This window comes from Stenella coeruleoalba, assembly GCF_951394435.1.
Source record: "Stenella coeruleoalba genome assembly, chromosome: 5".
Lineage (NCBI taxonomy): Eukaryota > Metazoa > Chordata > Mammalia > Artiodactyla > Delphinidae > Stenella > Stenella coeruleoalba.
The window spans coordinates 95,412,053-95,425,460 of NC_137150.1; the positions used below are offsets into that span (position 1 = coordinate 95,412,053).

The window sequence follows — 13,408 nt, forward strand, 5'->3', positions numbered from 1 at the left end:
TTGCTTTTACCATTTGTGCTAGGGTTCTGTCTGTCCAGATTTTTTGTTTTTTGTTTTCTTAGTATAGTTTTTAGCACTTGTTACCATTGGTGGATTTGTTTTTTGGTTTGGTTGCTCTCTTCTATCATTCTTTCTTTCTTTTTTATTTATTACCTTTTAAATTTCTTTAATTTTTAATAATTTTTTTACTTTTCACTTTATTTTATTTTATTTTTTCTTTCTCTCTTTATTTTTTCTGCCTTTCCTTCTGAGCAATGTGGCTGACAGGGTCTTGGTGTTCTGGCCAGGTGTGAGGCCTGTGCCTCTGAGGTGGGAGAGCCAAGTTCAGGATAGTGGTCCACCAGACAACTCGTGGCTCCATGTAATATCAAACAGCAAAAGCTCTCCCAGAGATCTCCATCTCAACACTAAGACCCAGCTCCACTCAATGACCAGCAAGTTACATTGCTGGACACCCTATGCCAAACAACTAGCAAGACAGGAACACAACCACACCCATTAGCAGAGAGCTACCTAAAATCATACTAAGGTCACAGACACTCCAAAACACACCAACGGATGTGGTCCTTCCCACCAGAAAGATAAGATCCAGCCTCATCCACCAGAACACAGGCAGCAGTCCCCTCCACCAGGAAGCCTACACAACCCACTGAACCAACCTTAGCCACTGGGGGCAGACATCAAAAACAACGGTAACTACCAACCTGCAGCCTGTGAAAAGCAGACCCCAAACACGGTAAGTTAAGCAAAATGAGAAGACAGATAAACACACAGCAGATGAAGGAGCAAGGCAAAAACCCACCAGACCAAACAAACAAAGAGGAAATAGGCAGTCGATCTAAAAAAGAATTCAGAGTAATGATAGTAAAGATGATCCAAAATTTTGGAAATAGAATGGAGAAAATACAAGAAAGGTTTAACAAGGACCTAGAAGAACTAAAGAGCAAACAAACAATGATGAATAACACAATAAATGAAACTAAAAATTATCTAGAAGAAATCAATAGCAGAATAACTGATGAAGAACAGAGAAGTGACCTAGAAGAGAAAATAATGGAAAAAACTACCACAGAGCAGAATAAAGAAAAAAGAATAAAAAGAATTGAGAACAGTCCCAGAGACCTCTGGAACAATATTATATGCACCAATATTCAAATTATAGGGGATCCAGAAGAAGAAGAGAAAAAGAAAGGGACTAAGAAGGTATTTGAAGAGATTATAGTTGAAAACTTCCCTAATATGGAAAAGGAAATAGTTAATCAAGTGCAGGAAGCACAGAGAGTCACATACAGGATAAATCCAAGGAGAAACACACCAAGACACATATTAATCAAACTGTCAAAAATTAAATACAAAGAAAACATATTAAAAGCAGCAAGGGAAAAACAACAAATAACACACAAGGGAATCCCAATAAGGTTAACAGCTGATCTTTCAGCAAAAACTCTGCAAGCCAGAAAGGAGTGGCAGGCCATATTTAAAGTGATGAAAGGGAAAAAACTACAACCAAGATTACTCTATCCAGCAAGGATCTCATCCAGATTTCATGGAGAAATTAAAAACTTTACAGACAAACAAAAGCTAAGAAAATTCAGCAGCACCAAACCAGCTTTACAACAAATGCTAAAGGAATTTCTTTAGGCAGGAAACACACGAGAAGGAAAACACCTACAATAACAAACCCCAAAAAATTAAGAAAATGGTAATAGGAACATAAATATCAATAACTACCTTAAATGTAAATGGATTAAATGCTCCAACCAAAAGTCATAGACTGGCTGAATGGAAAAAAACAAGACCCATATATATGCTGTCTACAAGAGACCCACGTCAGCCCTGGGACACATACAGACTGAAACTGAGGGGATGGAAAAAGATATTCCATGCAAATGGAAATCAAAAAAAGCTGGAGTTGCAATTCTCATATCAGACAAAATAGACTTTAAAATAAAGACTATTATAAGAGATAAAGAAGGACACGACATAATGATCAAGGGTTCAATCCACGAAGAAGACATAACAGTTGTAAAAATTTATGCACTCAATATAGGAGCATTAAAATACATAAAGCAAATATTAACAGTCATAAAAGGGGAAATAGAAAGTAACACAATCATAATAGGGGACTTTAAAACCTCACTTTCACCAATGGACAGATCATCCAAAATGAAAATAAATAAGGAAACATAAGCTTTCAATGATACAATAAACAAGATGGACTTAACTGATATTTATAGGATATTCCATACAAAAACAATAGAAGACATTTTCTTCTCAAGTGCTCATAGAACATTCTCCAGGAGAGATCATACCTTGGGTCACAAATCAAGCGTTGGTACATTTAAGAAAATTGAAATCGTATCAAGTATCATTTCTGACCACAACGCTATGAGACCAGATTCCAATTACAGGGAAAAAATCTGTAAAAAATACAAAAACATGGAGGTTAACCTATACACTACTAAATAACCAAGAGATCACTGAAGTACTCAAAGAAGAAATCAAAAAATACCTAGAAACAAATGACAATGAAAACATGACAACTCAAAACCAATGGGATCCAGCAAAAGCAGTTCTAACAGGGAAGTTTAGAGCAATACAGTCCTACCTCAAGAAATAAGAAACATCTCAAATAAACAACCTAACCATACACATAAAGAATTAGAGAAAGCAGAACAAAAAAAGAAAACCCAAAGTTAGCAGAAGGAAAGAAATCATAGAGATCAGATCAGAAATAAATGAAAAAGAAATGAAGGAAACAATAGCAAAGATCAATAAAACTAAAAGCTGGCTGTTAGAGAAGATAAAGAAAATTGATAAACCATTAGCCAGACTCATCAAGAAAACAAGGGAGATGACTCAAATCAAAAGAATTAGAAATGAAAAAGAAGTAACAACTGACACTGCAGAAATACAAAGGATCATGAGAGACTACTACAAGCAACTATACACCAATAAAATGGACGACCTGGAGGAAATGGACAAATTCTTAGAAAGCACAACCTTCTGAGACTGAACCAGGAAGAAATAGAAAATATAACAGACCAATCACAAGCACTGAAATTGAGACTGTGATTAAAAATCTTCCAACAAACAAAAGCCCAGGATGAGATGGCTACACAAGCAAATTCTATCAAACATTTAGAGAAGACTTAACACCTATCCTTCTCAAACTCTTCCAAAATACAGCAGAAGGAGGAACACTCCCAAACTCATTTGATGAGGCCACCATCATTCTGATACCAAAACCAGACAAAGATGGCACAAAGAAAGAAAATTACAGGCCAATATCACTCATGAACATAGATACAAAAATCCTCAACAAAATACTAGCAAACAGAATCCAACAGCACATTAAAAGGATCATACACCATGATCCAGTGGAGTTTATCCCAGGAATTCAAGGATTCCTTAATATAGGCAAATCAATCAATGTGATAAACCATATAAACAAACAGAAGCAGAAAAACCTTATGATCATCTCAATAGATGTAGAAAAAGCTTTCAACAAATTTCAACACTCATTTATGATAAAAACACTCAAGAAAGTACGCATAGAGGGAACTTACCTCAACGTAATAAAGGCCATATATGACAAACCCACAGCCATCATCGCTGTCAGTGGTGAAAAACAGAAACCACTTCTTCTAAGATCAGGACAAGACAAGGTTGTCCGCTCTCACCACTATTATATATTTAACATAGTTTTGGAAGTTTTAGCCACAGCTATCAGAGAAGAAAAAGAAATAAAAATAATCCAGATCAGAAAAGGAGTAAAGCTGTCACTGCAGATGACATGATACTACACATAGAGATCCTAAAAACGCTACCAGAAAACTACTAGAGCTAATCAATGAATTTGGTAAAGTAGCAGGATACAAAATTAATGCACAGAAACCTCCTGCATTCTTACACACTAACAATGCAAGATCTGAAAGAGAAATTAAGGAAACAATCACATTTACCACTGCAACAAAAACAATAAAATACCTAGGAATAAACCTACCTAAGGAGACAAAAGACCTGTATGCAGAAAACTATAAGACACGGATGAAAGAAATTAAAGATGATAAAAACAGATGGAGAGATATACCATGACTTGGATTGGAAAATCAACATTGTGAAAATGACTATACTACCCAAAGCAATTTACAGATTCAAAAAATCCCTATCAAAGTACCAATGACATTTTTCACAAAACTAGAACAACAAATTTCACAATTTGTATGGAAACACAAAAGATCCCAAATAGTGAAAGCAATCTTGAGAAAGAAAAATGGAGCTGGAGGAATCAGGCTCCTGGACTTTAGAGTATACTACAGAGCTACAGTAAGCAAGACAGTATGGTACTGGCACAAAAGCAGAAATATAGATCAATGGAGCAGGATAGAAAGCCCAGAGATAAACCCACGCACATACGGCCACCTTAATTTTGATAAAGGAGGCAAGAATATACAAAGGAGAAAAGACAGTCTCTTCAATAAGTGGTGCTGGGAAAACTTGATAGCTACATGTAAAAGAATGAAATTAGAACACTCCCTAACACCATACACAAAAATAAACTCAAAATGGATTAAAGACCTAAATGTAAGGCCAGATACTATCAAATTCTTAGAGGAAAACATAGGCAGAACATTCTATGATATAAATCACAGCAAGATCCTTTTTGACCTACCTCCTAGAGTGTTGCAAATAAAAGCAAAAATAAACAAATGGGACCTAATGAAACTTCAAAGTTTTTGCACAGCAAAGGAAACCATAAACAACACCAAAAGACAACCCTCAGAATGGGAGAAAATATTTTCAAATGAAACAACTGACAAAGGATTAATCTCCACAATTTACAAGCAGTACATGGAGCTCTATATCAAAAAGACAAAGAAGCCAATCCAAAAATGGGCAGAAGACCTAAAGAGACACTTCTCCAAAGAAGATACACAGATTGCCAACAAACACATGAAAAGATGCTCAACATCACTAATCATTAGAGAAATGCAAATCAAAACTACAGTATCACTCACACTAGTCAGAATGGTCATCGTCAAAAAATCTACAAATAATAAATGCTGGAGAGGGTGTGGAGAAAACGGAACCCTCTTGCACTGTAGGTGGGAATGTAAACTAATACAGCCACTATGGAGAACAGTATGGAGGTTCCTTAAAAAACTGAAAGTAGAACTACCATATGATCCAGCAATCCCACTACTGGGCATATACCCTGAGAAAACCCTAATTTAAAATGAGTCATGTACCACAATGTTCACTGCAGCTCTGTTTACAATAGCCAGGACATGGAAGCAACCTAAGTGTCCATCGACAGATGAATGGAGAGAGAAGATGTGGCACATAGGTACAATGGAATATTACTCAGCCATAAAAAATAACAAAATTAAGTTATTTGCAGTGAGGTGGTTGGACCTAGAGTCTGTCATACAGAGTGAAGTAAGTCAGAAAGAGAAAAACAAATACCATATGCTAACACATATATATGGAATGTAACAAAAAATAAAAATGGTTTGGAAGAACCTAGGGGAGGACAGGAATAAAGACGCAGACATGGAGAATGGACTAGAGGACACAGGGAGGGGGAAGGGTAAGCTGAAACGAAGTGAGAGAGTGGCATGGACATATATACACTACAAAATATAAAATAAGATAGCTAGTGGGAAGCAGCTGCACTGCACAGGAAGATCAGCTTGGTGTTCTCTGACCACCTAGAGGGGTGGGACAGGGAGGGTGGGAGGGAGACACAAGAGGGAAGAGATATGGGGATATATGTATACATATAGCTGATTAACTTTGTTATAAAGCAGAAACTAACACACCACTGTAAAGCAATTTTACTCCAATAAACATGTTAAAAAAATTAAATGTGTTGTTTTCAGTTCCTATATTTTTTAAAATCTTTATTGGAGTATAATAAAGTGAATCAGCTATACATATGCATATATCCCCATATCTCCTCCCTCTTGCGTCTCCCTCCCACTCTTCCTGTCCCACCCCTCTAGGTGGTCACAGAACACCGAGCTGATCTCCCTGTGCTATGTGGCTGCTTCCCACTAGCTATTTTACATTTGGTAGTGTATATATGTCCATGTGACTCTTGCACTTCATCCCAGCTTACACTTCCCCCTCCCCGTGTCCTCAAGTCCATTCTCTACATCTGCGTCTTTATTCCTGTCCTGCTCCTAGGTTCTTCAGAACCTTTTTTTTTTTTAAGATTCCATATATATGTGTTAGCATATGGTATTTGTTTTTCTCTTTCTGACTTACTTCACTCTGTATGACAGACTCTAGATCCAGCCGCCTCACTACAAATAACTCATTTTCATTTCTTTTTATGGCTGACTAATATTCCATTGTATATATGTGCCACATCTTCTTTATCTATTCATCTGTCGATGGACACTTAGGTTGCCTCCATGTCCTGGCTATTTTAAATAGAGCTGCAATGAACATTTTGGTATATGACTCTTTTTGAATTATGGTCTTCTCAGTGCATATGCCCAGTAGTGGGATTGCTGGGTTGTATGGTAGTTCTATTTTTAGTTTTTTAAGGAACCTCCCTACTGTTCTCCATAGTGGCTGTATCGATTTTCATTCCCACCAAAAGTGCAAGACAATTCCCTTTTCTCCACACCCTCACCAGCATTTATTGTTTGTACATTTTTTGATGATGGCTATTCTGACTGGTATGAGGTGATACCTCATTGTAATTTTTTTTGGTGTTTTATGCACATTTATTTTAAAACATAATATATAAGAAAATGTAGAGTGTCTCACAAAGCATTTGATAAAAAATAGTTTTAAGTACAATTTTTAATCTCTAAAGTCTCTACCAAGGATAAGTATATATACACTTTTAGTCCTAAAAGTGCAATTTTAAAGGCAGATTTCAGACCCTTTAAGTTACATGATAGCTAATGGTCAGATAAAGGACATTAAAAATGTGAATTTATAAAATATGAGTCAATTCATGAAAGTGTTTTATAAACATTATAAACAAACATCTACCATACAATGTGGTAGATTTCATAAACTGTTTATAAATGCTTAAATCCTTTCTTTTAAAACATTATCTTATAAAGTTATTATTACAAAGTTTTAAATATCCTGGTTTAATTTCCCTTATGTCACCTTCACTAATATCAAGCACATGTTTGTACTACACATATATATACGCTACTGTTTTCCTTGCATAATGTCCCTCCATAAGAATATCTTTAGTCTGAGGAAAAATCGGAGCATGGCAAAAATGCTGCTTTAACTGCTTAATAAAGTGTTAAGTGCCCAGGTGATCTGGAAATGCTGCTTCAGACTTCTGAGCAGCAATGTAGCTCCTCTGTAGATCTCCCATCTTATCAGATACTGTTGCAAAATTAAAATGCAGCTCATACATGTGGGGTGCTAAGGATGAAGCAGCTTGCAACTGTGCAGTGCTCTTGCGTGTTCGACATGGCCCTTCTGCATCTCCAGCACGGCCAGGTTGTTGTAGGTCTCTGCATGGTTATTGTTGTTAACCAGACCCAGCCTGAAGCACTGATGGGCCAGATTCGTATCTCCTATTCCCACAGCTACATGTCCCAAGTTGTGCCAGACCTCAGCTACCTCCTCTTCATTTTCAGCCAGAGAAAGGGCATGTTCAAATGAGGTCAGAGTCATATCATACTGCTGGGCATAGAAGCAACAGAGCCCCAGGTTGTTGAAAAGCTGGCAGTTATAAACACCCATCTGCAGGAATCGCCTGTAAAACCAGAGAGCTACTTCTGGTTGATCAGAATAAAAATGGTTGCTGCCAATGCATGCAATGCCTTCCACCTGAGTGTTGTCCTGTTTCAAAACCTCGTTGTGGTATTCAGTGGCTGATAAAATATTGTTCATTTCCTCATAGATCCTGGCAATTCCACAAAGTAGGGTTACTTCTCCTGGAAACTTATCTAAGCCTTGTTTGAAAAGATTTAAAGCAGTCACAGGTTGATTCAATGAGATGTAAACTTTTGCCAAGTAGAGAAAAGTATCTACCATTTCCTGCTGCTTCAGGGCTGATTTAAATTGTTTTTCTGCTTCAAGATACATTCCTAACCTGTAGTAACATTCTCCAATCTGCACTTTCCATCACCAGTCCTTGTACTGAGAATGCTCTGTGGAAAGGGCAGCCAAATCCACAACAGTCTTAGCATCATTTTCATGATGAAAGATATACTCAAACAAAGCCTTTGCCAATTTAGGTTTCTGGGCATACTTTGTTAAATTCAGTCTAGATAAATTTATAAAAGGTCCATCAGGACTTGTAAGCATGGAAGCCATTCCCAGCCTAAAAAATCTTCCAGATGAGCTGGTGATAGGGCAAGCTGTGTAGGCAGTGCTGGGTGTTCTAATGGCCTATTCCATAGTTCCTGGCCTTCCACTTTGTGTGCTGGGTCGAAGGAAACCTGTAATGGGCATTTCAGCTTCAGTGATTAGCCTGACAGCTGGACTAGGCCCTCCTGTCTGGTTAGTTCCAGGGAGTTTCAGAGATGTTCCAGGACATGGAATGTGAGCAATAGTATTTTTGTTCAGTATCATTTCTGCAATTCCTTCCTGATCTACATCAATTTCATCTATGCACACCACTTCATCTAGTGCTCGTGCTTTTAAAATCCAGGCTGCCAGCTTTGTAACTTTGTACAAATTACTTCACCATGTGCCTCAGTATGCTCAATCTGGTCATAAGGGGACTTCTCCAGCATCTGCATGCACAGATCTGCCCAGAGCTGGAAATTCCTGTGCCTAAAATAGCTCCAGGCCAGGAGCAACGGCTCCATCTCCAAGCCCATGGCGGCCGGGAACCAGCCGCAAAAGACCAGGGCCCAGCACAGGGAGGGCGGAGGGCAAGGAGCAGCTCATTGTAGTTTTGATTTGCATTTCTCTAATGATTAGTGATGTTGAGCATCCTTTCATGTGCTTGTTGGCAAACTGTATATCTTCTTTGGAGAAATGTCTATTTAGGTCTTCTCCCCATTTTTGGATTGGGTTGTTTGTTTTTTTGTTATTGAGCTGATGAGCTGCTTGTACATTTTGGAGATTAATCCTTTGTCAGTTGCTTCATTTGCAAATATTTTCTCCCATTCTGAGGCCTGTCTTTTGGTGTTGTTTATGGTTTCCTTTGCTGTGCAAAAGCTTTGAAGTTTCATTAGGTCCCATTTGTTTATTTTTGGTTTTATTTCCATTTCTCTAGGAGGTGGGTCAAAAAGGATCTTGCTGTGATTTATGTCATAGAGTGTTCTGCCTATGTTTTCCTCTAAGAGTTTGATAGTGTCTGGCCTTACATTTAGGTCTTTAATCCATTTTGAGTTTATTTTTGTGTATAGTGTTATGGAGTGTTCTAATTTCATTCTTTTACGTGTAGCTGTCAAGTTTTCCCAGCACCACTTATTGAAGAGGCTGTTCTTTCTCCATTGTATATGCTTGCCTCTTTTATCAAACCTAAGGTGACCATATGTGTGTGGGTTTATCTCTGGGCTGTCTATCCTGTTCCATTAATCTATAGTTCTGTTTTTGTGCCAGTACCATACTGTCTTGATTACTGTGCTTTGTACTATAGTCTGAAGTCCGGAAGCCTGATTCCTCCAGTTCCATTTTTCCTTCTCCAGATTGCTTTGGCTATTCAAGGTCTTTTGTGTTTCCATACAAATTGTGAAATTTTTTGTTCTACTTCTGTGAAAAATGCCATTTGTGGTTTGATAAGGATTGCATTGAATCTGTAGATTGCTTTGGGTAGTATATTCATTTTCACAATGTTGATTCTTCCAATCCAAGAACATGATATATCTCTCCATCTGTTTGTATCATCTTTGATTTCTTTCATCCGTGTCTTATAGTTTTCTGCATATAGGTCTTTTGTCTCCTTAGGTAGGTTTATTCCTAGGTATTTTATTCTTTTTGTTGCAGTGGTAAATGGAAGTGTTTCCTTAATTTCTCTTTCAGATTTTTCATCATTAATGTATAGGAATGCAAGAGACTTCTGTGCATTAATTTTGTATCCTGCTACTTTACCAAATTCATTGATTAGCTCTGGTAGTTTTCTGTAGCATCTTTAGGATTCCCTATGTAAAGTATCATGTCATCTGCAAACAGTGACAGTTTTACTTCTTCTTTTCTGATTTTGATTCCTTTTTTTCTTTTTCTTCTCTGATTGCTGTGGCGAAAACATCCAAACTATGTTGAATTATACTGGTGAGAGTAGACAACCTTGTCTTGTTCCTGATCCTAGAGGAAATGGTTTCCATTTTTCACCATTGAGAACAATGTTGGCTGTGGGTTTGTCATGTATGGCCTCTTTTATGGTGAGGTAAGTTCCCTCTATGCCTACTTTCTGGAGGGTTTTTATCGTAAATGGGTGTTGATTTTTATCAAATGCTTTTTCTGCATCTATTGAGATAATCATATGGTTTTTCTCCTCCAATTTTTTAATGTGGTTTATCACATTGATTGTTTTCCGTATATTGAAAATTCCTTGCATTCCTGGGATAAACCCCACTTGATCATGGTGTATGGTCCTTTTAATGTGCTGTTGGATTCTGTTTGCTAGTATTTTCAGTTCCTATTTAGAAAAGAAGAAAGGTATAAAAATCTGTGTTTCAGAGATTGGTTCAAGATGGCGGAGTAGAAGGACATACACTCACTCCCTCTTGGGAGAGCACCGGAATCACAACTGACTGCTGAACAATCATCAACAAGAAGATGCCGGAACTCACCAAAAATGATACCACACATCCAAAGACAAAGGAGAAGTTGCAATGTGATGGAAGGAGGGGCCCAATCACAATAAAATCAAATCTCACAACCACTGGGTGGGTGACTCACAAAATGGAGAACACTTATACCACAGAGGTACACCAACAGGACTGAAAGTACTGAGCCCCAATTCAGGCTTCCCAACCTGGGGGTCTGGCAGTGGGAGTAGGAATTCCTAGAGAATCAGACTTTGAAGGTTAGTGAGATTTGATTGCAGGACTTCAACAGGACTGGGGGAAACAGAGAGTCCACTCTTGGAGGCCACACACAAAGTAGTGTGCGCATCAGGACCTGAGGGAAGGAGCAGTAACTCCATAGGAGACTGAACCAGACCTACCTGCTAGTGTTGGAGGGTCTCCTGCAGAGGCAGGGGGTGGCTTCGCTCACCATAGGGACAAGGACACTGGCAGCAGAAGTTCAGGGAAATACTCCTTGGCATGAGCCCTCCAAGAGTCTGCCATTAGCCCCACCAAAGAGCCGGGTAGGCTTCAGTGCTGGATCACCTCAGGTCAAACAACCAACAGGCAGGGAACCCAGCCCCACCCATCAGCAAACAAATGGATTAAAGTTTTACTGAGCTCTGCCCACCAGAGCAACACCCAGCTCTACCAGTCCCTCCCATTGGGAAGCTTGAACAAGCCTCTTAGATAGCCTCATCCACCAGAGGGCAGACAGCAGAAGCAAGAAGAACTACAATTCTGCAGCCTGTGGAAAGAAAACCACATTCACAGAAAGACAGACAAAATGAAAAGTCAGAGGACTATGAACCAGATGAAGGAACAAGATAAAACCACAGAAAAACAACTAAATGAAGTGAAGATAGACAACCTTCCAGAAAAAGAATTCAGAATGATAGTGAAGATGATCCAGGACCTTGGAAAAAGAATGGAAGCAAAGATCAAGGAGATGCAAGAAATGTTTAACAAAGAGCTAGAAAAATTAAGAACAAACATAGATGAACTATACAAAAACTGAAATGAAAAATACACTAGAAGGAAATAATAGAGAATAACTGAGGCAGAGGAACAGATAAGTGACCTGGAAGACAGAATGGGGGAAATCACTGCCATGGAACAGAATAAAGAAAAAAGAATGAAAAGAAATGAAGACAGCCTAAGATACCTCTGGGACAACATTAAATGCAACAACATTCTCATTACAGGGGTCCCAGAAGGAGAAGACAGAGAGAAAGGGCCCAAGAAAATATTTGAATATTTGAAAATATTTGAATCAATTGAATATTGATTATAGTTGAAAACCTCCCTAACATGGGAAAAGAAATAGCCACCCAAGTCCAGGAAGTGCAGTGAGTCCCAGGCAGGATAAACCCAAGGAGAAGCATGCCGAGACATACAGTAATCAAATTAACAAAAATTAAAGACAAAGAAAAATTATTGAAAGCAACAAGGGAAAAATGACAAATAACATACAAGGGAACTCCCATAAGGTTAACAGCTGAATTCTCAGCAGAAACTCTACAAGCCAGAAGTGAGTGGCACGATATATTTAAGGTGATGAAAGGGAAGAACCTACAACCAAGATTACTCTAGCCAGCTAGGATTTCATTCAGTTTTGATGGAGAATTCAAAAGCTTTACAGAAAAGCAAAAGCTAAGAGAATTCAGCACCACTAAACCAGCTCTACAACAAATGCTAAAGGAACTTCTCTAAGTGGGAAACACAAGAGAAGAAAAGGACTGACACAAAGAAACCCACAACAATTAAGAAAATGGTCATAGGAATATACATATTGATATTTACCTTAAATGTGAATGGATTAAATGCTCCAACCAAAAGACACAGGCTCGCTGAATGGATACAAAAACAAGACCCATATATATGTTGTCTACAAGAGACCAACTTCACACCTAAGGACACATACAGACTGAAAGTGAGGGGATGGAAAAAGATTTTGATAGCATATCCAAATCAAAAGAAAGCTGGAGTAGCAATACTCATATCAGATAAAATAGACTTTAAAATAAAAATATTACAAGAGAAAAGGAAGGACAGTACATAATGAACAAGGGATCAATCCAAGAAGAAGATATAACAATTATAAATATATATGCACCCAACATAGGAGCACCTCAATACATAAGGCAACTGCTAACAGCTATAAAAGAGGAAATCGACAGTAACATAATAGTAGTGGGAGACTTTAACACCTCACTTACACCAATGGACAGATCATCCAGACAGAAAATTAGAGAAACACAAGCTTTAAATGACACAATAGACCACACAGATTTAATTGATATTTATAGGACATTCCATCCAAAAGCAACAGAATACACTTCCTTCTCAAGTGCACATGGAACATTATCCAGGATAGATCACATCTTGGGTCACAAATCAAGACTTCGTAAATTTAAGAAAATTGAAATCATATCAAGTATTTTTTCTGACTGCAACACTATGAGATTAAAATCAATTACATGGAAAAAAATGAAAAAACACAAACACATGGAGTATAAACAATACATTACTAAATAACCAAGAGATCACTGAAGAAATCAAAGTGGAAATCAGAAAATACAAATTACAGACAAATTACAATGAAAAGACGATGATCCAAAACCTATGGGATGTAGCAAAAGCACTTCTAAGAGGGAAGTTTATGGCAATTCATT

The 13,408-nt window shown here is 37.8% G+C and overlaps 1 pseudogene across 1 annotated transcript; it reads right to left on the minus strand.

The window, feature by feature from the left end:
* Positions 1-7,165: 7,165 nt before the first annotated feature.
* LOC307186386 (tetratricopeptide repeat protein 8-like) lies at positions 7,166-8,950 on the minus strand (annotated as a pseudogene). The gene has a single exon. The product of its transcript is annotated as a tetratricopeptide repeat protein 8-like (transcript).
* Between the last annotated feature and the right edge of the window lie 4,458 nt (positions 8,951-13,408).